This window comes from Protopterus annectens, chromosome 13.part0 (genome assembly GCF_019279795.1).
Source record: "Protopterus annectens isolate FY-2018-M chromosome 13.part0, PAN1.0, whole genome shotgun sequence".
NCBI lineage: Eukaryota > Metazoa > Chordata > Ceratodontiformes > Protopteridae > Protopterus > Protopterus annectens.
In genome coordinates, this window is record NC_056747.1 from 111534381 (window position 1) to 111560879 (window position 26499).

Below are 26499 nucleotides of genomic sequence, written 5' to 3' on the forward strand. Positions count from 1 at the left end.
TTGCTAGAACAACAGGATTTGTGTTGGAATAAATTTTTTGAAGGACAGGATCTCTAAACCTGAAATGTATGTCATTATTTAGTGACTTAAACCCTCAGTGATTTTTTCAGAAAACCACAAATTTTATGAGGAACAGACCAAAACTATGAGGCAAAAATATGGATGTTCTGCGTGAATCTGGACCGTTGAGAGGTATGATTATGGGAGCAGGGCATGCGTTTACATTTTTAGAAGTTCTTTTCAAGTCATTGTTGTGTGCAGTAATACTCTCTTGGTTCAGATATCAGCAGTGAAGGAGAGCGCTGAAATACACACTGGCTAATGAATGTAAGCTTATTTTTGTCTTACACTAATTATGCAATATAGTTTTATCATACTTTCAGATGATAATCTGAAAACCGAAGACTCAGTTATGTGCTCACCCTTCAGACAGATGACAGTGAAAAATAAACACTTAATTTTACTTCATACAAACTAATTTTGCTCTTATACTACCATAAATATACTTATCTTTCAAGGCTCATAAATCTGAAAACTTGTGCAAAATGTTTGTACTTTGCTGGTCCATTTAAAAATATCTTGTTATTTGCTGTTACATCTCAGAAATGTTTCAGTTAAAGAGAAAATAAGAAAAGTAAGGTATAGCTTTCCAGAAGAAATACAGACTTTCCACTGTAAGGCTCTATTTGCTCTTTCTTGTTTTACTTATCCATGAAGTAGAACTGAGCTGTGACTGACAATGTGGTGAAAAGTTCATTATGATTAGATGGACAACAGGACCGAAAGACAGATTAACAGATCATAAGCTTATTTTGCCAATAACTGTATTTGTGTTTTATGAGTTAGACCTTATCAGGAAGTAACTAAATTATGAGTCAGACAAATCTGTTTTATGTTTGTTTACAGGGCTATCAAAAGCCATGGGTGCTTAGTAATGGGACGGATAATCATAGGTTCATAGGTTCATAGGTAGGTACTAGGCTATTGGCCCTAGGGCCTATATAAGCCTAGCCAAATGGTACCCTGGCTTTTGCCACGCAAGAAAATTATTTTCCTGTGCCCCTGTCAAGCAGAGCCACAGAAGTGATCCTAGGGGTGAATTCCCTATCTTCCATCCAATCATCAAGATTTTTCTTGAAGAGTGCTAATGAGGAACTTTGTTTGATATAGATAGGTAGTATGTTCCAGAGTATGGGAAGTCTCTGAGATAGGAATCTATCCCTCCAGCATGTTCTGTTTATTGTGGTGACAAGGTTTAGGTCCCTAGAGCATGTAGCTCGGAGGGATTGGGATTTCTTTATGTGGAGCATGTCCAACAGCTCTGGGTTTGACATAGCTTTGTATGTTAGGCAGAGATCGCCTCTGAGTAGATGATATGCAACAGAGTAAAGCTGGAGTTTTTTGAGACGGTCTGCGTAGGGCATCTGTTTGAGGCCATTAATCCTCTTTGTGAGATATTTCTGTGGCCTTTCCAGTTGTTGTAGATGTCTTGTGAGGTACATACCAAAAGGGGTGTTGTACTCTATAATTGGTCTAATGAGTGATGAGTAGAGGGGAACAATGACCTCTTTTTTCCTGGATGAGAAAAGTTTTGTGATGAGGTGTGCCACGTAGAAGGATTTGCTGACTACTGTGGCGATGTGATTATCAAAGGAGAGACTACTGTCCACCTGTGCCCCAAGGTCTCTTATCACACTTTCAGTGTTAAGTAGACTACCGCCTATGTGGTAGTTCATGGGTACAGAGTTTTTACCAAAAGGGATGACAATGCACTTTTTGGCATTGAGCTTGAGGCCATGACTTTGACACCAGGCATCTGTCTCAGTGAGGCCCTTTTGTAGGATGTCCACATTGTTAGGAGATTTGATAATTAGGAGGATTAAACTATTGTCAAATTCCAGGGTATCCCTGTCTGTCTCACTCTTTCTCTATCATTTTCCCTTTTCATGTTCATAGCATAGACTACTTTGAGTGTAATCCATACTACTATAATTAAATATTGCAATATGCTCTCTCTCTCTCTCTCTCTCTCTATATATATATATATATATTATATGGATCTAGGACTAATTACCGAAAACACGTTTCAACTTAACTGAAATGGTCGAGCACACTTTCGCAAAAGTCTGCTAAAAAAAAAAAAGACAAGATTTAAAAAAAAAAAAAACAATAACAGTAATCAAGTTGCCCTGCACCCTCCACACCCCCCCCCTACTTTTATGTTCTCACTCTGAGATCACACTACAGTGGGGAACATATGTGAGGAAACCTGAGTACCCAGAAAAAACCTGTGCGAACACCGTCAGAACATACAGACTCTGCAAAGGAGGCATTCCAGTTAACTAGAGCTTAATTACTGGCACATTATGTGTACAAAACTACTATTTTCTAAGACTTCTTCAGCAAGTTTTCACCCTAAATCTTAATTTTTTAGACAAGATGGCACCCCCAAAAAACAGTCAGACACTGATGCAGAATGAGTTGTAGGAATTTTGTAGAGGATGTTATTTCAGTGAAAATTTTGCTCAATGCTTTGTACATCAACCTAGTTTTAGCGCCAGCAGAATTTTCTCCCTATTGATTAGAAGCTTTGTTTTATCCTTAGTAATGATAACAGTGACATTTATTAACTAGATTGCAATTGATATAAATTCACTTTAAAGTAAAGGTTTCCTTTATAGGTAAGAGCTGCATAATCAGTCTGTAGGTCATTACAAGTCTAACTGGTAGTAGAAAGCAAGATGGGAGATGAGCATTTTGGATTCAGATCAGGATGCAGCACAACTGACCTGATGTTTGCAGCGAGACAGATAGTTGAGAAGAAGCTAGAGATGAGGAAAGAGTCCAACTGGGCATTCCTAGACTTGGAGAAAGCATATGACAAGGTCCTAAGAAAGAAGATTTGTATAGTCCCGTAATAGTTCTAAGTCCCCAAAACAATGGTACAGTTAGTGCAGGCTATGTATAAGGACCCAGTGACTGAAGTATGAACAGTGTTCAGATTCACGGAGGGGTCACACTGGAAGTGGGTGTACATCCAGATTCAGCTCTGAGACCATTGCTGTTCACACTGGTGATGGACTATGTTAGCAAACAAGTCAGATGGGATAGATTATCAAAGCTGCTGTATGCAGATGATGTGACATTGCAGTGGACTCTGAACATGAACTTCAACAAAGGATGGGGCAATGGAATGCAAAACTGAAGGCACATGGGATGAAAATGAGTACAGATAAAACAGCTGTAATGGCAGCAAATGGAGGAAATCAGAAGAAGCTGAGAAATGAGATGCAAGGGGAAAGTAGTGGAACGGGTTAACAAGTTTCACTTACGTGCAAGGGGTGCTTGAGGAGAAGGGAAGTCTGAATGAGGAGATCAAAGCTAAAATCAGAGGGGTTAACAGTCAACTGAAACAGAGTATCAGCGATAGTGTGTGACAGAATGCCAAAGAAGCTGAAACATAAGGTGTACAAAACCATGGAGCAACCAGTACTACTGTATGGTACAGAAACTTGGAGAGTGAAGGCAGGGCAATTGAGAAAGTTAGAGGTGATGGAGTTGCAGAGTTACAGTGCCTGTGATGGATGGCAGGATGCACACTGTGGGACAGACGAAGAAATGAGGACATTGGAACAGAAGTCCAAGGAGTTCCAATTGCAGAGGAGGCAAAAAAAAAGATTGCAGTAATTCAGGTACCTGTGCAGGAAAGCATAAGACCATCTGGAGAAGAAGATCTGGGATAGACAGGAAGAAGACAACAGGAAATGAGGGTGTCCAGCAAAGAGATGAATGTTGAAGAAGGTAGGAGAGTGGCATTTAGTTGAGTGAGATGGCAATAGTTGACATGACACCCTGACCCCATGTAGAAGCTGGGAAAAGGGGGTTGATTATGATGATGATGATGATGATTGATGGCACCACAGACCTTACTGATAATGTGGTCAGTATCACTGCCACCGGCAATGAACGTTTGTTTGATGCTGAGTCATTCAGAAGACAATGTGCTTTGCACCCTCACAGTTTTATCATGCAATGTCTAACTCATTAAATCAATCTTTATTTTGGTAGCATGTGAAAGATGCCCTGATATGTTGGTTGTGATGAATTGAAAGTGGAAAATATTTATGGTGAATGTATTATATCTTTCTGTGCTTTAAGCATTACAGTATTTTGTCTGTGACTGCTTTAATTTCCAGTTAAAAGTAATTTGCTCTCAGATTATTTGAGAAATATTATTAAACTAATTATTTTCATGATGCTATTGTTAAGACTGCAAATAAAAATTAAAAAAAAAACAAAAACTGTTTCAGTCTGGATAGATTCCAGCTCATGTAATATCACATCTGCAAAATTCAGCCCTTCCCTTATTTTTTTTTTCTTTTGGGATCTGTGACATACTTGATGTTTACTTTAGAAATGAATCCAAAAAAATGAATATTTTTGCTATGAGATCATTCTTGTAAAAATAAAGATATTTGCTACTAAACCTTTATAAAGTTAAGTTGTGATAAAACAAATATTTAGTTGCCTTGATTTATGCCTGTTTAAGATGCCCTTAATGTGCATGCTGCTATAATGGTACCTCATGATATCTTCAGGAAAGCGGTGACTTAAATGCTACACTGATTGCAACATTTAGGTACAAGAAGCACTATTGATTTCTCCAACAGCTATGTTTATCTGAACTGTACTGACCCTTGAGATATCAGTTGTAGATGTGAAACACCCTCTGTCACAAGGGCTGTTATACCTATAAAATTTAGAGTTGTGAGGTGGGGTATTTTTCAAATCATCCTTGGGAGAAGCCCAGGAGATTATCAGCCTGAATGCTAATTTTTGCACATGAGGATGAGATGAGATAATAATGCATAGTGGGACTGTGAAGCTGGAAATGTGCCCCACTTATACATTAATATCCCTGAGATTCATTGATGCTTACACTAAGCATACACTAAGTGCGCACCATTCTGAAGTGCAGAGGCAATACATGTATAAGTCGCACCATCCTCCTCCTAATTTTATTTTTCCTACTGATTTTCTTGCAGCCTTAAATATTGAGGGGATTCATAAAGGTTACCAGAAAGAGCAGGCAACGCGGTGGTGGTGCTGCGGTAGCGTTGTTACCTCACAGTAAGACGCTGTCCAGTTCGAAATCTCAGCTAGAGCGTCTTCTGCATGGCGACATGTGTGAATGGACGTACCTTCGTTAAAGGTTGTGCGTCAGGCCTAGCAAGCAGGTACGTAAAAATCAACTGCCAATCATTAGCGGACTGGAGTTCCGCTATGGCGACCCCTAACCGGGAAAAGCCGAAAGACACACACACACCAGAAAGAGCAGACAACAAAAAATGTAGTAGGGAAGTCCTTGAATACAGATTGTGTACACTTAGTGTAGGTGTTAATGAATCTGGCCATATCTGCATAAACAAATCACTGTACACTCAGTGTAGGTGTTAATGAATCTGGCCATATCTGCATAAACAAATCACTGTACACTCAGTGTAGGTGTTAATGAATCTGGCCATATCTGCATAAACAAATCACTGTACACTCAGTGTAGGTGTTAATGAATCTGGCCATATCTGCATAAACAAATCACTGTACACTTAGTGTAGGTGTTAATGAATCTGGCCATATCTGCATAAACAAATCACTGTACACTTAGTGTAGGTGTTAATGAATCTGGCCATATCTGCATAAACAAATCACTGTACACTTAGTGTAGGTGTTAATGAATCTGGCCATATCTGCATAAGCAAATCACTTATCTTTGTCCTTCCAGGTAACAACTACAATGAGACATGAAATTTCTGGTTATAGATATCTAGCTATCAAAATTAAATGCAAAATAGATATAAAGCCCAGGATCAACGAAAATCTGAAAATGTGGCATTTATATAGGTGTTAACTCTGCAAGAAAATGTACCAGTAAATGTGTATATCGGACAGAAGGGGTATGATGTTATAATGAATTTTCCATTCCCTTCAAAGCCATATAGCTAAGGTAAAAAGAAAAAAAAATCAGCTGAACATTTCTCTGGAAAATTAACCAGCAAAACGTAATTGATGTTCAATAGCTAATTTATATTCATTCCTCACTCTATGTTCAAAATAGGGTCAAAATGGGTAAAAACAAAGGATTCTGCTAGAAATGAGTACCCCAATAACGAGATGACAATGACAATTCTCCAGTCAGATACACATGTATATAATATACTGACCCTCATAAGAAAATGAAAATGTAGCCATATTACTTTATAAAGACTGAACAGCATTCCTTGTTAGAGTGCTTCAAAAGCCCCTCCCCCACCCCTTTCCTCCATATTTACACATCTTTACATAATGCTGATAACTCTCCCTGTCAAGTAAGCGCTTGACATTCCAGGGAGTTTATAGTATTTACAGTTGATAAAATGGACTGCTTGATGAAAAATGCCTGCAGTTTGTTCAAAATGATGAGGCCAGTATGTTCTTAGATACAACGCTTTCATTATGTTTTGTGTTTGTTTCGTTGCCTAGTAGTTTTCTACAGTTTTTCACATTGTTCAAGCTTGTTTTCAGACTAGGGCATCTCATAAGTGAAAGGGAACTGTCAGCGTCACAGGTGTACATGTGTCTCTGCCTTTGTCATCTTCTCCTGCTACATAGTTCCTTTTACCCAAGAATCTCAAAAATGTAAGGCACTGTTTTGTCTGATGTGCTACCCCTTATTTCAGGCTACCGCTACCTTTTGTGTTTTAATATGCACCTGATCAAACCAACAAAACAAACAGCCATGCAACATGAAATGTGCATTTGCTGATAGTGGTGGGGAGAAAAACAAAGCTGTACAGAACTGAAGTCATGTTTCTAGACATTCTGTTTAACAAAACATCACTTTTCTTTATAATACTCATAGAAACATTGACTTTAACAGCAGGTATGGGCTTTTTAGCTCGTGTGATATACCCATATCCCTATCCTCTTGATTAGTTGTAAATCCTACTTCACTGTGAGCTTTTTTATTCTGTCTTAACAATTATCTTAGGTTTGTCTTATGGATTCTTCAATTCTGTCACCATTTTTGACATAAACACTAGAATCTTTCCTTACTATTTATGTGAGAAAAAAAACTAGTCTTGATATATATATATATATATATATATATATATATATATATATATATATATATATATATATATATATATCTACTGAAAGTCATTCATCCTGTAACTTCACATGGTGTCACCTTGTTCTCAGATGCTTATATTTAAATCTGCTGATCTTTTGTGGTAATATTCATAAACAATGTGCACCATGGTCCAGCCTTGGCATGTACCAAAGCCACTGTGACTCATTAAAGAAGTAACTTAATGACATATGACATTGTACACCACCTTACCCCATTGTGACGGCATAGTACTGCATACATGGAGAATGTATGCAAATCAACCCCCTTATGGAATATATTCTTTTCACAAAAGAAACTGCAACACAGTATCAGATAGTCCCACCTTGATAGCCCATGGGAATTGAACCTTATACAGTCCGATGGAGCTGCAGCTGGCCACATTATGATCTCCCTGTCTGGCTAATATGTTGCTCAACAGATATAACTGAACAATATACTGGCATGCTATTAAAAAAATAAAATAAAAACTCTGTTACACACTAAGTCCCCACTAGTAATGAAGTTCCCTATGGTGCAGGCGCACCTGCTAGCATAACCTAACTTGTTTTATCCCACGGTAATGCAGATGAGCTCCTGCACAGCACTAGGTCGCCTCATTAACATTAGATGGTTGTGAGCACCAGTCTGCCATCACACCTTGGTAATGAAACCTTGTTTTGAATCACTCACAGAAATGATGGTAGTCTATGCAAGAGCAACTCAAGAAAACACACAGAAATGTATTTTTTTGTTTTGTTTTGCCTTTTTAAAGGGATCAAGTCCCTTGCACTCCCATACAACAATGGGAAAAAAAAGAAAAGCCCACACAAAGTGAATACTGCTTGTATGAAATACACTCAACATCACAGGTGATTTCCTGTGGAGAACAGCAACCAGGACATTCAGCATTGGGGGAAATGGACTTAATGAGCTGAACAGTACCAAAAGCGAGGAGGCTCAGAAAAGCATGTGACTTGCTTATCGTTAGTCTACTAACAGTGAGGGTGTGCATGGGGTAGATCTCTGGGCCACTGACAGCCACAATACCCTGGTGTAAACCAACAGAACCTACCCCCACCACATGGGGTAGATCTCTGAGCCACTGACAGCCAGAGTACCCTGATGTAATCCTACAGAACTTACCCCCACTGCATGGGGTAGATTGCTGAGTCACTGACAGCCACAATACCCTGGTGTAATCCAACAGAAACTACCCCTGCCACAAGGGGTAGATCTCTGAGTCACTGACAGCCACAATACCCTGGTGTAATCAAACAGAACCTACCCCCACCACATGGGATAGATCTCTGAGCGACTGGCAGCCATAATACCCTTATGTAATCAAACAGAACCTACCCCCACAGCATAGAGTAGATTTCTGAGCCACTGACAGCCACAATACCCTGGTGTAATCCAACAGAAACTACCTCTGCCACAAGAGGTAGATCTCTGAGCCACTGACAGCCAAAATACCCTGGTGCAATCCTACAGCATCTACCCCCCCCCCCCCACTGCATGGGGTAGATCTCTGAGCCACTGACAGTCACAATACCCTGGTGTAATCCTACAGATCCTACCCCCACCTGAAATGTTTTGAAACTAGGATCATCACGCCAATTGCACAAGTTTTAGAACAAAGTAGCCATGATTTAGGGTGCTTATTGTCAATCAGTGATAATAAACTCTTATTTCTTGTTAATTCATTTTTTAGGGGGAGGTGACACCACCATTAACCCATCTGCCATTTAGAAGAGCTGAGAGGACTAAGGTGTAACACTTTCCCTTTTCATGGGTTTTGTCTCCAAAGTAGTAAAGTTATTTTCCAGTAATTGATAACAGTTAATAAGCAGTCCAACAGATAACAGTACTAGACATTCTGGTAAAAGTAACTTAGACACTTTTTTCTTGTTTTTTTTTTTTTAATACCATATCCGTTCTAGAAAGAATTATAATGACCACATTTCCTCAACATACCCTAATTACACATCCTATAGCCTTTCTATTGTAACAACAATTCAAGGGCTCGGTGTTTTTGTTAAGGCAAACCATGAAGAAAAATGGACATTGTTGGGCATTGTGTAATGCATGATAGTCACTGATTTCAGATTAAAATGTGAACACTAGGCCTTTGTCATATATGATATAGTACACATCGTCCTTTTAATTTTAACGTGCAATCTGCACACTTGGTGTATTGTAATGAAAGTGCTTCATTTCCTAAATCCCTGTTGTGTATACTGTGCTGTCCTTAACCGCACAGTATAGAACTTAAGATGTTTTTGTTATTTATATGCAAATCTACTTTAACCTCCTCTTTTCTTGTTCATTCAAAGTTAAAAAGAAACGAGATAGTGTTTATCTGTACCTGTACATTAATTCCTTAATCCAACAGCTAGAAATGTCCATGGTAAATCATTTGATATTTAAAGATCAAACAGATGTCAAAAACATTAGAATTAAGCAGATAAAAACTGGGACAAAACTACTTTGGGCTTAGAAGTGAGAAACTGAGATGTTTACATAATGTAACAAAGTTGTAAAAATTCCACAACTTAACCTCTGTCATATAAATGTTTTACTATACTAAGAATAAATTACTAGGCGTTTTGGCAAAATAAATATTAAATAAAATATTTTGGAGACTGTTTGGGATGGCAGTAAGCGACACATGCCGCATACCTTTAGTATCGCTTTTACACAGTTAAATACACTATCTAGAGCACATACACACACACACATACATCCACACACTAATAATTATTAAAAATGCATAGGCACAATACATAGCTAAAATTACTTTTTCCTTTTGTCATACTTCTGCGTAATGTGACGACTGTATAATATCTCATAATTCTTAACAGAGATAGACAGTACTCTCCCACACTTTCTATGTATAGAAAATATCGTGATGTACTTTTTTCTTTGTGTTATTTTCATAATGCTCCTGGTTTGCTCAGGGTTATCTGTCAAAAATAATTAATATTTGGGGCACTGTAGGCATTTTCAAGCAGTATACATTACTAGGTGGGGTCAATGAATTTTGAAACAATGAAAATCTCTTTAACAAAAGCAATATGTAAGGCAACCTTTTTGCACACATGAAGCATTCATGTTATCTGTTCCAGTGGAAAAAAGATTAAATTCATGTTTTATTTTAAAAGTAAGAATATGCAGCAAGCATTTTAAGGATTGGCACATGTGATTTAAAATGGAGTAAATATATTTAAAAAACTGCAACATAAGGCAAATTGCCGTGTAGTATACTGTAGCAAGTTAGGCTTTGAGATGTAGAGCTTTGCTTCATAGTCATGGGTTCAAGTCCTTCCTTCTCCACTTGCATATTGACTTACACTGAGCAAGTCCATTTATAATACTACTGTCAGGTTACTGCCGAAGAAAGGTACATATGCCTCATCATCTTAACTCACTCCTAAGAATAAATGCAAAAATAATTGATTAAAGCAGTATAAATAGAACAGCAATTTAGAGGCAAAGAACTCAGATTAAAGTGTATAATCAGATTGACGAGTTTTAACCTGGACATGAGACAAACTGTACTAAAGCAGAGACAATTCACAGATCAGAGCAACTGCACTTACTGAGTAAACAAATTGTCCCAAACGTTTGCATCCCTGGTCTCTTGTGGTACTTTTCTGAGTAGATCGATTGCCCTGATGAAGGAACAATGTGAGGTTGCAACAGCCTTCCTGAACAGGGAGGGGATACAGTCAAACGCAGTGAGGAAATTCAGGAAAGAATGCGACAGACATATGGCAATTCTATGGAAATTATAAACATAATAAAAAAACAATGTGTTAAATGAACTCAGCAGCTTATAGAACAAAAAAAATGGTAGATTAGGTCAAACAAGCAGACTTTTCTCTTGTCAGAATATATGTTTTTGTGTATGTTTCTATGTAATGAATGCTAACCCTGATGTTTTGTCCAACAATCCCTTCCCATGAAACCACTGCATTCATTTGCAGATGATATATTTTGACAACAGACAATTGCTTGTATTAGGCACTTTTTGGCACTGTGTTTTGAAAATGCCATTTTCCTGTCCATGTTTTTCACAGCGTAAAGAAAGGGCAATTCTTACAATTCACTTTTTTTGTCCTTTGTGTGGTAACCACAGGATTTATTAAATCGGTTAGCAGGAGGTATGAGGGTGCAACCAATGGCAATGTGGGAGGGGGCTAGAAACATTTAGTATGTGCACACATTTGGAATAATATGATCACAGTCTTGTGAATTTGAATGAAATTATTAGAATTTTCACCCCAGAATGAATTTCCAACCTGTGTGTAGGTGATGGTCTGTGCATTCACTGCTGCCAGACCTTCAGTCACTTTAGTACTAGTTTTAAGTATTGCATACATTTTGAGATAAAAATAATTCATTAAGTTTAAATTTAAACTTCACCTGGAAAAAACCCATAATTTAAGTGTCAGCTCAATGACCACACATAGGGAACTATATCCCAACATCACCTATTATATACAAAAAAAAATCTGTGGATGCACAGAAATACAGAGAAAGAGAAAAGCTAAAAGAAATGAAATTGTTGTGTTGTGTAAATAGTTGTTTTTATATCTTAGAAATGTGATCCATGTTTCATGTTGTATATCACAAATGTTCCAAATATACCTTATGTTCAAGTTCCAGGAGTACATGAAACAAAACATTTAAGTCATGTGATCATCTGTGATGGTCACACCTCTTGATAAGTAACCTCAGTGAGCAGCAGGCATGAGGGTTTTTCCTATCTAGAGGGGTTCCTTAAAGCCTCTCTGCCAGTTTAATATACTTTGGGCAGTTCTATCTGTCTACTGACAGACAACTTAGTGGTTTCCATCATGCCTAGATCAGAACACTCTATGGTATGTTCAGAATGAATCATGGAAATTGTACTAAACTTTTTCCTGTAGGTCTGGCTCCCACCAAACAACAGCTGTTTCTACCATGACCTATTAACCTATAATAATCATGAAGCATATATAGGTATCATAGAGATGATGTCTGCTGTCACCATCAGTTAGTCCTGGTCAGTATGACCCAAACTTATATTTGGTAGTATGCCACACTAGTACTAGGCTAGCTACCATTGTGGTCCATTTTAAGCCTAGCCAATTTTCTTTCAAAGGTGAGAACTAAACACTGTACCTTGTGTCTGTGAGGTAAATACCTTAACCATTATGCCAGCTCCCAGTCATGTTGCATTATATTATATTTTTTATTTATTTATTTATTTTTATTTATCATTTGTTGACCGGGAAAGTCTGACTAGGTTCCACCTAGCCTGTTTTCAGCGGAGACCTGGGGAGAAATGCTCCAGATGCATGTCTTTTTGCCTTGTTCTACAGTATTATATTTTTCCTGCATTGTCTATATTTTTTCTTTTATTGTTACAATGTGTAATTTTCTGGATATTTTCCTGTTTTGTATGTTCTGGTAGCTTTCACCGCACAACGTTTAAGGTGCTAAGCTGTAATTCATGTGGCACAGAGTTAGATTCCCAAATTTGCCTACTGTACTATGTTGAGTAAGTCATTAACCAGATGTAGCTTCTGTGTCATCCCTGAAAAACAGACTGTGTGTCCAGTGAGCCTACCTGGTTAACAAATATGTATTCTATTATAATCTAAAATAATACTACATGTCTTTATTATTAAGTGTATTATAAATATTATTGTATTTAATATTATAAACATTATATCATAATATAATATAGATATTATAGAAATAGGTATTATAATATATTACATGTTTTTATTATTAAGTCTATTATAAATATTATTATTGTATTTAATATCATAAGCATTATTTCATAATATAATATAGATATTATAGAAATAGATATTATATTATAATATATTACATGTCTATTATTAACTCTATTATAAATAGTATTATTGTATTTAATATTATAAGCATTATATCATAATATTTTACCAGCGGTAGTGGTGCTGCGGTAGCGTTGTCGCCTCACAGCAAGGCGTTGTCACGTTCGATCTCAGGAAACAATAGCATGATATAACTGACCACAGCTCTTCCATCTCAGTCATCTCGGGAAACAATTGCACAAAGTGTGTCACAGAATATAGACACATCATTCTTTCAAACACTGAAACCTTAGTGAAGAATTTTCATTTAGAACTCTTCACACAGCCTCAGGTAGACATCTCTGATGAAACGCAGCTGAAACCTCTAGCATTATATTGCCAAGCATTTTACTTTAAATAAATAACATTCAAAGAAACCAAAAAGTTGCTAGAATAAGGGTAATAATTTAAGAAGCTACACTCTGCCTTCATAAATATGTCAGCTACAAAAATAAAGTATTTAATTAACTTCTGGCGTGTTCCTTAAACATTTCAAACCCCCCACCCCCCCCATTGTATTACAACTTCACATAGTCCGCACTCCTAAAGGCAGTAAAGATTTCAGACCTATTTCAAATGTGTTATCCTACTGAAAGTTTTACAAAGTTAATCAATAAATGAATCTTTGGACACATAATAAATGAATATGGATTTCTGTGTAACCAGCAACATGGTTTCCATAAAGCTGCTAGTGCAATGATCGCCCTATATTCAATAACTGACAACATGTTGTTGCAATATGAACAACAACGTCATGACTGGAGGTCAGTTTGTTGACATGGCCAGAGCGTTTGAGACAGTCATTATTTCCTAGTAAACAAACTCAGCAAACTAAACATTGGTATTAATTCTCTGCATTGATTTAAAAGCTATCTGGAAGATAAGACATTCCAGGGGTACTCAGCTGTAGTCACAGTAAATATTAGAGGACCACAAGAGTCCATTTTGCCCCCCCCCCACTTTCTCACTGTTCATAAATGGTTTAATTCCACTCCCTAAGTTTAGTTATGTACATTGATGACTGCCATCACACAGGGTCTATATCATGTATTTGAAATTCCAAAATATCAAACACCATAAGTTTGAACTTGGAATTTCAAATATTGATAATCATATCGAATAGCAAATTTTTTCCCAGGGAAAAAATTTGCTATTCCGAGAAACATACACACAACGCAAGCACACCAAAATAAACCACACACATACAGTTAACAAAACCCAACCCCACACTAAACCATACATACATTACTAACTATCCATTACCTTAACCTGCACCCTAACCCTAAGGTCCATAACTATGGCACACATACCCTACGAATCTATACACAAACTAATTAATACACACACATACAGTTACCAAAACACAACCCTACACTACACCATGCATACATTACTAGCTATCCACTTACCTTAACCCGCACTCTAACCCCAAGGTCCCAGTGGAGGAAATAGCGCCCACCAAAATCTTGCCCTAGGTAAGATTTCGATGTCTGGGGCTTCGCTATTTTCACCATTCGATGTTTTGGGTTCGATATTTTAACTTTTGAAGTTTTACATCTTCGAAGTTATGATATAGTCCCCATCACACATACTCTATAACATCCTCCTCTGACCTACAATGTAAATAGTCCCTAAGTTTAGTTATGTACATTGATGACATCCATCACATATACTCTATAACATCCTCCTCTGACCTGCAATGTAAACAGTCCCTAAGTTTAGTTATGTACATTGATGACCTCCATCAGATATACTCTATAATATCCTTCTCTGACCTACAATGTAAACAGTCCCTAAGTTTAGTTATGCACATTTATGACCTCCATCACACATACTCTATAACATCCTCCTCTGACCTACAATGTAAACAGTCCCTAAGTTTAGTTATGTACATTGATGACATCCATCACATATATTCTATAACATCCTCCTCTAACCTACAATGTAAACAATCCCTAAGTTTAGTTATGTACATCGATGACATCCATCACATATACTCTATAACATCCTCCTCTGATCTGATGTAAACAGTCCCTAAGCTTAGTTATGTACATTGATGACCTCTATCACATATACTCTATAATATCCTCCTCTGACCTACAATGTAAACAGTCCCTAAGTTTAGTTATGTACATTTATGACCTCCATCGCATATACTCTATAACATCCTCCTCTGACCTACAATGTAAACAGTACAGTGGCTTCACATTACTGTGTGACTGGACCTTCAATAATAGATTGTTAATCAACAATAAGGAAACACCCCCACCGGAAATTAACCATTCTACCCTTCTCTTAATAAAGGACTATATGAATAACACAATACCCAGTATAACTGAACAAAGATGACATTAGATCCTGCCTTGTCCTTCACTTAAAACACTGATAAAACCAATAAGAGATTAACACAGCTAGAGCTCTGCTATAAAATTTCTCACCTTGTGTCCTGCATAAATTTGAATGTAATTGCAAGAAAAATCCTTATCTTCAAGCTTCAATATGGATCCTCCTATTGCAACTGTAATGATCATAAATTGCAAGCCAATGAAAATAAAATATGCAGAAGTGCACCACTAACAGAGTCAAATATGCATCATTGTGACCTTTCAAAATATTTTAACTGGTTACCAACTCAAAGCAGAACTACATTGATTCTAAGTACATCTCTGCATAAAAATTATTCTATGGGGTCAATGTCTCCTCACTAAAAACTACACTGCCCACAAATGACCAGCTATATAATCTTTGACAGGAAGTTGAGGTTGTTAACTGGCATTTATTTCTAGACAGTCAGCACAATCATTACTCCCCTACATTGGTGAACTTGTTTACAGACTACCTTATTCTTACCCAGCCTAGCTATTCCACAGGATCAATCCTTGCACCACTGCTGATAAATGTTTTCACCACTATTATACACAAACATAAAAACGTATAAAGTTAATTCAGTACGCAGATGATTTCATTTTGGCACATTCTTCTAAAAAGCTTCTAACCCTCATCTAAGAACTTCAAGTTAACGTGTACTCCCTTAACTGGTGAGTAAACCAAAGCAGACTGATACTTAATGAGAAAAAAGACCAAATTATTTATATTTCATAAAGAAGCATATGGCATTAACTGCACCCACTAGCAACCCAATAAGGTTTATGTGGACATCTAAAAGTAGTTACATCATAGGAAATACTTAGGAGCTGCATTACATCACAGGAAATACTTAGGAGCTACATTACATCACAGGAAATACTTAGGAGCTACATTATATCATAGGAAATACTTAGGAGCTACAGTGGACTAGAAACTTAACTTCCAGGAACATGTGAACTTGACACAAATATATCCATCAAAAACATCTGGGCATGATGTAGGATAATAAGTCATCTTCCTTCTGGCTCAGCCAAAATAACTGCATAAAACCTGATTTTGCCAATGTTAGTATTTGGCACTTTGGCCATCAGAAATACCAATAAATCAATATTTACTAGTTTGATCTCAGCGTACAATAAGACTGATAGATTTAATGACATTGAAAAAATTAGCATTCATCACAGTTTCAAAAATAAACTAACAGTCATATACAAAATATTAGCCCATAAACTTTTATGTACAGGTAATCCTGCCCAGCCCTAAATAATTTACCAGAACACTAATATCATTTGACCAATCCCCTAAATATTAAAAGTAACAGCAACATCATGTTATGTAACATTTTAAATGCTAGTTAAGGAACAGTTACTTCCTCAATCTCAGTAGCTGCTTATACGTAAAGAAATGCACAGACATTATGACATAAAACTAGTACACAACAGTGTCTGAATTTCTCTGTGTGACACCCCTGCACTGGCTCAGTAATCAAGGAGCCTCAGTCCTCACCAATTACACCAGTGAGGGATGTGCACATTGGGAGGATGACAAGTACACACACTGTAAAGTACAATTTCTCTTAAGAGCACACAGAGATCACAGTCAGTCTGGGGCTGGTTTCTCCCTCTCTCTCTCCAGATCTCCAATAAGACTCCCCCACTGGCATAGCTATAGGGTTCAGATCTCAGCAGAGTGGTCAAGCCAAAACCTCCAGCACCCTCTCTATCCAACCAGTGCTTTGTGTCCCTGCCCAAGTAGCTGACACACACACACTTTGAGATTTGATTTATATACAAACACACAGACACTCCTGGGGAAGGCTGGCACAGGTTCACTAGCTATGCCCCCTTCTGCCCAGACTATAAGGTAGAAATCTCTGCCACCAATCACTACTTATCAGACACTATAAGGCCCTTACAAAGGGTGACCAGTTCCACTGTGTAATGTTACTGTTATCCAAATGGTAAGTGTGACCAAGACTAAGGCTATTTAAGAGTGGCCTGTACAGTGTCACCAAATACATATGCAAGTAATCTAAGAGCTTAAATATTGCTAAACAAACCAGCCACAATTAAAAGGTTTAAATATATTTAATCATAAATAATAAAAGCGCAAGACAATATTCAATAACTCAACATAGTGACAACAGAGTTCAGAATCACAGGAAATACTTTAAAACAACATTACACGACAGTCTCAAATAAATGCAGAAAACATCTAAACTAACCTTTACTGTATTCCTGTCTATATCTAAGAGATAATATGCCCTAAATGACTTACTTACAGAGCCAGGCAAATATAGATGAGAAGTGCTGATGAGAGAATGTTTCTAGGTCCAAAGACAAGTAGAAAATGCATAGACTTTCTCTGAGAGATAGTTCTTAAATTAATAATACACATTACTGCTGGGTTAGCTGGATGACATCACTATTTGACACCTCTGCCTTCAGTTCCCAGGCTAAAAGAAACTTAAAATATAGCATCTCTGTGTCAAAAATACTTATCTTTTAGAAGTTTTCCTGGAACTGGAAGTCGTAAAACAGTTATACACTTTTACCTTTGAAACCTGTAATTATTTCTGTTTCCGGACAATAAAAAGAATTTCTAGCTGCAGACATTCTATCTCCTAGCTGAGTTAAACATTATCATAAACAATTCACTTATTTTCTTAGAGTTTGCAAGTTAACTCTCTTCTTTTCCAGTAGGGTACACTGTGGTTACATTCTTGAAGTACAGCACATAACATACAGTTTAACATAACATATAATTTTCTTACATTTATAAGACAAGCATATAAATCTTATTACTATTCACAAATAACATAGAATTATTTACAAAATTCCAGCTAGCTGGGCTGGCAGCCTTCACACTCTGCATTTAACTATTTTCCCTCAGCACTCATATATTATGTTACAAAATAACACTTGATTGACTAGAGCCACTAGAAATGGCAAATTTTACATTATGATGGAGTGATGTGGCTAAAACAGCATAGATTTGGTCTTACCGGTACTGAGATGTAGTCGAAGAGTGTCAAGCTAGTCTTCAAGTGTATGAAAACAGGCTTCTAATTTAATTCTGACAGAGAAGCAATGGTAGAGTTACTGGCATATTTAACTAATTTTTTTCATAAAAATGCTGGTTAACCATGCAGTTCCTGAAGATCATAAATAGCAGGGGATCAAGGATAGAACCTTGTTCTACACCTGCATTAACCACCATCATACAGGATACTGGACACATTGCAGGTGCTGTGAAGAGCACTAGTGGCTGACATCAAACACTGAAACAATACTAATTTCATGAACTTTAATCGTACTTTGACTTAGGAATGGGGTCCATTCCCATCATGGTATTAGAAACCCAAAAGACTTGGAGAAATTAAAAAGGGGTGAGATTAAGTGGTACCCCAGTGGCAGACCACTTTGCAATTAAGCCATACTAAAGGACAAATTATCGCCCCAGGGATAAAAATTCAAAGGGGGATATTCCAGGGTGAGTCTCTGTCACTGTCGCTATTCTGCCTTGCCATTAACCCGTTAAGCTGTTTACTTAACAGCTTAGGCCATGGCTACAATTTGTCTCCTAGAAAACAACAAAATCTAAAGGCTTCTCATCCTTTGTTGATGATTTAAAATTGTATAGCTTATCAGATGAGGAACTGAAAGCACAGCTACAAGTTGTCAAAACTTTTTCAGATGATATTAGAATGTCATTTGGTCTTGATAAATGTGTAAAAGCAACCTTTAAAGCAGGAAAACCTGCAGCAGCAGGAATACATCAGTTTGGGGCAAGAATGTGATATAAAAGAACTTGAGCAAGAGGATAGTATAAATCTTTGGGATTTGATTAAGGATTAGCAATAAAACATGAACAAATGCAAATAAAACTTAGTAAAGAATACTTTAGAAGACAAATTAATCCTGAAAACAGCATTGTCATCTAGAAACAAAATCCAAACTATAAACCAATTTGCTCTTCCTGTCCCAACTTACAGTTTTGGAGTGATTGACTGGCCCCAAAACGTGTTGGATAGATTAGATAGGAAAACAAGAAGGATGCTTCATGCTCACCAAATGATCTATAAAAATCAGTGCATACCAAGATTATATATTCCCTGTGCTGAAGGAGGGATGGGCCTCCTTGAAACTGATTACATGTATAGATCTGCAATCATGGTACTCCACACATATCTGCTGACCTCACAAGACCCAAATGTAGTGAAAGTTTTGAAACATGAGGAGAATAAATCTAAGATGACTTATCTGCTTAATCTAGCAGAAGCATATTGGTGTCAAGCAAGAATGGAAATCAAACCAGAAGTAGATAAAAATCAGGCAGCAACTGAATGTGACAAAAAAAAAACAAAAGAAAAAATATAAGGTAGGACCAGATGAAGAGGCAAGAAATGTGGAAAATGCATAAATATAGTTGCAAGTATAGAAAAGTTCTGGAACAAATGCAGGAATGGTTAAGCAGAGGTGAATTCAAACCAAGAGATGAAAGGTTAATATTGGCAACCCAAGACAGTGGGCTACATATACACTGGTTTACAAAGTCCATTGAACATATGGGAGAAACAGACAAATGTAGGTTTTGTAAAACTGAATTGGAAACAGTCGCACACCTTGTTGCTGGTTGTGACATACTAATGGCAGAAGGACTGCATACTGAAAGGCATAATAATGTGGCAATACTGTTGCACTGGGGATTGTGCAAATATTATGGTATTAAAATGGTTGAAAAACACTGTAAACATGAGCCACAAAGCATCACAGAAAATGATGAAGTCTACATCACATGGGATCATCCATTGCCAACAGTTCAAAAGACAGATGCTAGAAAACCAGATATAGTGGTCCATGAAAAGAAGACAAAAATAGCATTGATCATTGAAATCGCAACACGCAGTGACTATAGTGTCCTATGTACAGGGAGACATAAATGACAGGATTTCCAAGCAGAAACGAGAACAATGTGGAAGAAAGATTCCCAGATAGTTCCAATAGTAGTTGGAGCAACGGGTCTTATAAAAAAAAGTCTACAATCATATTTAGATATGCTACCAATACATGTAACACTGTACAAATTGCAGAAGGAGTCATTACTGGGCATATTGTTGATGCTGTGAAGAGCACTTTTGGCTGATATCAAAGATTGAAACAATACTAATTTCATGAACTTTAATCGTACTCTAACTTAGGAATGGGGTCCATTCCTGTCAAGCTATTAGAAACCCAAAAGATTTGGAGAAATTAAAAGGAGAGAGGCCAAGTGGTACCATTTGATGGCTTAAAGTCTGTAGGTAAGGTATCTTAACAGCAATCTAGATGTACTAGAGCTAAGACCTGAATACGTCACAAAATGGAGAAACAAAAGGTAGACTAGAGATGGTCTCTCATTTTTATCATGGTTTTGATGTTAGGAGTAATCCAGCCCATTCTCAGGATTGACAAGATGGCATCAACTGTCCCTTTCCACAACTTTTGGCAGCTCCCCCAGGACTTGGGTCACAAATCAATCTAGTCTATAGTCAGGGTTTCATCCTTCTATAACATGCACATAGTTAAAAGCATTGCCTTAGTTGATGACAGTGACTGAGGAATCTGTAGACAACTGCTGGATAGTCTTTTTCAGTAAATCATCAACGTGATAGATTATATAAGATTATATATAGAGCTAAACATTTGCTTTATTTATTTTCATTCCAGATAGCAATAGCTTTCTATGGAGGTTTTCTGCATGGTGGGTGGCATGTAGATTAACCGGATAGACTGAATCATGGTACTCTGGTTGAAAACATAACTGCAGATGAAACCAAATTAAGCTTCATTTGTGCAGCTTAATTTATTACATGATGCGGTAAAATCAAATCAAAACATATTTTCATACACAAAATAAGTGTGACTCTAAGACAGCATTTAGCAATTGTGTATTACCTTCTATTGTGGAAAAGGTATGAAGGTGTATCTCATTTGTTGACCTTACTTACTAGGCATGCATTCTTTGCACAAACATTAGTAATGGAGTTGACTCTTTATTTTGCATAATGTCTGCACATTTCAGATCTATGATGATTTGTGGTTTGCACATGGCTGGGTCTTCACATACTGTCTGTGGCATTTAAATGTGTTGCATATATCGTTTACACATTTTACAAAACTTTGTCTGTTCTTAGTTAATGATGTAACTTGTCCATATGAGTTCTTATTTCATAATGTTAATTATTTCTAATCAGAGTTTGAAGATCTCATTTTAAAAGCTGTTTCATACAGTTTTCCAAACTGTAAAGGATACAAATCTGGCTGCAATGGGCTCTGAAATTGGTGTGGCATGTAATAAGGGGTGGAGCCAAAGGGCAGAGCTTCATGGGTTCATAGGTTCATAGGTAGGTACTAGGCTATCAGCCTATACAAACCTAGCCATAACGATTCCCTGGCTATTGCTTCTCATAAATATTTACTTTCCTGGACCCCTGTCTAGCAGAACTACTGATGTGATCCCCGGGGTGAATTTCCTATCTCCCATCCAATCGTCAAGGTTCATCTTGAAGAGGGCCATTGAGGCACTCTGCTTGACATGTATGGGCAACCTATTCCAGAGTATGCAGAGTCTCTTGGTCAGGAACCTATCCCTCCAGCATGTTCTATTCATCATGATGACAAGGTTAAGATCCCTGGAGCATGTGGCTTGGAGGGATGGGGATTTCTTTAAGTGCAGCATGTCCAACAACTCTGGGTTTGACATGGCCTTGTATGTTAGGCAGAGATCGCCTCTGAGTAGGCGATATGTGACAGAGTATAGCTGGAGTTTCTTTAGACGGTCAGCATAAGGCATCTGCTTTAGGCCTGTGATTCTTTTTGTGAGGTATTTCTATGGCCTTTCTAGTTGTTGCAGATGTCTTGTGAGGTACATACCAAACGGGGCATTCTATTCTATAATGGGTCTAATGAGGGATGAGTACAGAGGGACAATGACCTCCTTTTTTCTGGATAAAAAGCTCTTAGTGATGAGGTGTGCCACATAGAAGCATTTTCTAACTGTTGTGGCTATGTGGTTATCAAAGGTGAGACCACTGTCCACCTGTGTCCCTAGGTCTCTTATCACACTTTCAATGTCTAGTGTACTGCCACCTATGTGGTAGTTCACAGGTACGTGTTTTTTCCCAAAGGGGACAACTATAACTTTTTTGGCATTTAGCTTGAGCCTATGGCTCTGGCACCAGGCATCTGTTTCGATAAGGCCTTTTTGTAGTATATCCACATCATTTAGGGATTCAGTAATGGCTCCCAGCTTGCAGTCATCTGCGAACTTTGTAAGCCAGAGTCCCTTAGTGTTGGCCTGTACTTCAGGGAAGTAGATGCCAAACAAGAGTGCTAGAATCTTGGCTTCCTTTTCAGCATTAGGCTTGATTAAAAGACAGATGTAGCCATGGAAGCTGAGTGAAGTGGATGACTAGAGAGTGGGGATTCATGGTGTTTGGGAAGGTGAGGACAGTATGTAATCCACTTTCATTTGATAAAAGTTATGAATCAAGGCATGATAAAATTTAGCATCCCTTCACAAGGTGTGTGTAGACCCTTCTCCATCACTGTCTTCGATTTCTGTTAGACTTTAGGGGTCCCACTCTTGTTTTACTAGAAACTGTATTCAAGTACTGTACTGTCTTTATTATAGTAGAACTCATCCTTTCACGTTCTGTTTTATTTACAGGTATAAAGCCCCATGTCATTGTATGTCGTGTGTGTGTGTGTGTGTGTGTGTGTGTGTGTGTGTGTGTGTGTGTGTGTGTGTGTGTGTGTGTTTGTTTTTTTTTAGTTTTTGTTTTTAGGAAGGATAAAAGCTGGTATTTGCTGGTTGTTGCCTCTGTAAAGTGTTTCTTCCATAAAACGTGAAAGGCGTTCAAGGGCTAAATCAAGTTAATAAACTGTCTGCCCACCCCTACAAATAAATTAATAGCATTGTCTTTTTTATTTTGTTTATGTAGTTATGACTGATAATGATCATCTGGAAGGTTTGCTGAAGAGCATCCCTTGAGAATGTACCATTGATTCTCCTTGAAATCTTTAGAATGGCTTGAATTCACCTGGTATACAAACATGTTACATCTGAGGCTACACATGCCATTCCAAATGTGTTCTGTTATTAAGTCACTGTGTAAGTGCTATACTCCCAACTTACCGTCTTCATGAAACACTACTACTACCAGACACACACACACACACACACACACACACACACACACACACACACACACACACACACACACACACACACACACACACACACACACACACACACACACACACACACACATTTTCACAATGATCGATCACTCTTATGTTTCTCTTTCAGAATTTCCTCCCATGTCATCACTTTTTTTTCCTGGTAGTTGTGCAATTCCAGGACAGGGGTCACTTAAGGTGCTGCCCCTCTGTCTCTTATGTCTCCTGTCCTGTGTTTCTTAATTCAAAAGTTTCTGCTATTTTTTTTCCAACAGACCACACAAGGTTTGAGGGTCTCCTCCTTCATGTGGTTCTGGACACACTGTAATAAAATGCGCATGACTGAATAATTGATTATTATTCACTAGATAAATAATTTGTACTGCCTACCCAGTTAAACTGCCCCATAGAACATCAGTTTTATTCAATCTACATACACTCTAACAGAAATTAAAACATAAAGAACATCATGCAAGCAATTAGGGATATAAATATTTGCCATGGAGGGGTCTGACTCACACATTTAATGGTAGCAGATCTGATTCAGCAAAGATATGAAACTACTTCATTTAATGTAAAGTATTTGTGAGTTAAAGCTTGTACTGTAAAATGAATAGCATGGATGTTAATATGTCCCCTATTTTTCATACTGAAGCTGAAACTTTAAAAAACTATGGTCAGACAATAAAAGACTTTAACTCAGAAATAATTTGTAATGAATGATGTTCCTAGCCATTTTTAATGATAAAACACATATTTAGTTTGACTGGAGGTGTGGAAACACCTGGATTTTTGTTATATTCAGATCAAGAAATGTAAAAGGCATTTGATATCTACTCTGAACTGAAAGTTGCTATCCAACATGCAAGTTAACTTTTATTTGCAGTGAATGTGTGAGTCCTTAATATGATTTGTATAGTGTTTTTTATGTATTTTAATTGTAATTTCTTTACTTGCATGTTACTGATTCCAAAAAGTCTCATATGGTTATTCCTAACACACATGGTGAAATAAACTCAAAACCCAAGTGACAAGCTAACATTCCTTCCAAGTGATGGAGTTTTTCTTTTTCACCAACATAAGGGCTGCATCAATAAGACTACATAGTAACCTCTTAATTAGTTGTGCGCCCCTCTTTGCCAATCTTGTCATGTACTAGTGGGAAACTAATTTTGTTTCTGTCACCCCATACAAAGAATCTTGGTTGGTTTATCTTAGGTTTTTGGACGACCTTTTCATTTTATGGAAGGGTGGAGGGTTGCATGAAAATTTCCTGGACTTTCTTAATGGGACTTGTGAATATTTTAGATTCACTGGTAATAGTGGTAATTCTCACATTGATTATTTGGATGTAAAACTATCCAAGGATGTAGGAACTGAATGTTTCCAATCATGTATTTACAGAAAACCGACCTTTTCTAACGATTATTTGGATTTCACAAGTTGTCACCCAACCTTTGTGAAAAGAAATATAGTGAAGGGACAAATGGTTCAGGTGGTCAGGATGTGCTCCAATTTTGACTTGGTGAAATCAGAAACTGAGATACTGGCTAATATGTTCAGAGTTAGGGGTTACCCATTTGAATTTGTGAATAATATTAGGGACCAGGTGGTCAGAGAATGGGGTTTGAGATTTAAACCATTACTGGGTGCCACGGAGGCTAATTTCAACCAGGTCAAGAGTCCTACTATTGATTACACCCATTCTATGGTGTTAACCCATGGTGAAACTTCTTTTGGAGTTAAAAGCATCATTAAGAACAACTGGACCATGTTTAAAGGTAACCAGGAACTTTTGTCCACTATAGGGAATGAACCTACTTTCACTTATAAGGTTAACCGAAATTTTAAAAGTTTGTTGGAAAATCATGAGCAAGTTAAAAAAGTTAACAACAAAGGGACCACTAAATGTGGGGCTTGTGAATACTGTAAATACATTACTGGAACACCTTCCATTGTACTGGGACCCTTTAATACAGTTGTTAAATTTAGGGCAGGTACTTGTACCAGTATGGGTGTGGTTTATGGCTGTATGTCAAACTTGCAACCACTATTATGTTGGTAAGACCGAAAGAAAATTGAATAGGAGGATTTACGAGCATTTATACAGTATTTCTAGGAAAGATGAGAATAATGCTTTGTTCAAACATGTAAATACAAATCCTGACCATTCCTTTTTGTTTGGTATACTTGAGGTGGTTGGCAAGGACATGAGGGGAGGTGACTGGACTAATAAACTGTTACGAGCTGAGGTAAGATGGCAACTTGAGTTAAATGCCACTGTTACACCAGGGATTAATGATAGTATTAGTATAAGACCCGAACTTACGTGTAGGGCAAACAAACTGTAATCTCTCCAGCTTCCTTTTGGATCCATTTTTACAATAATTAAGTTAAATGTTTTTACATTGGGCTCCACTTGTCAGTTTTAAATATGTTTTCCTCAGGTTTGCCTCAGGCTCCCCATTTCGAACCCATCATTGTGTTAATCTCAAAAAGCTCGGTTGGCTAGAGCTTTAAAATCTTATTCTCCTACATCAACTAGTTATTGCCTTTAAAATACTCCATTACCCTAGCAATACACCCATACTTAATAACCTTATTGCCCCTTACAAGAATCTTAGTTCACTTAGATCAGTTAACAAACTACTAGTTGCGACTCTCAAATCTCACAATAAAGCTGGTGACTCCTTGTTCAGAAATGTTGTTGGCTCACACTGGAATAAACTTCCCATAGAACTGACCACTCTAGGATCAGCACAACTTTTTAAGAAACATCTAAGGAACTATTTCAGATCTCACTGGCTTTGTCCTTGCTCTAATCCCGACTGCCCTCAGCATCTTACTCTCCTTACAGCTCTTTACTCTACTCCTC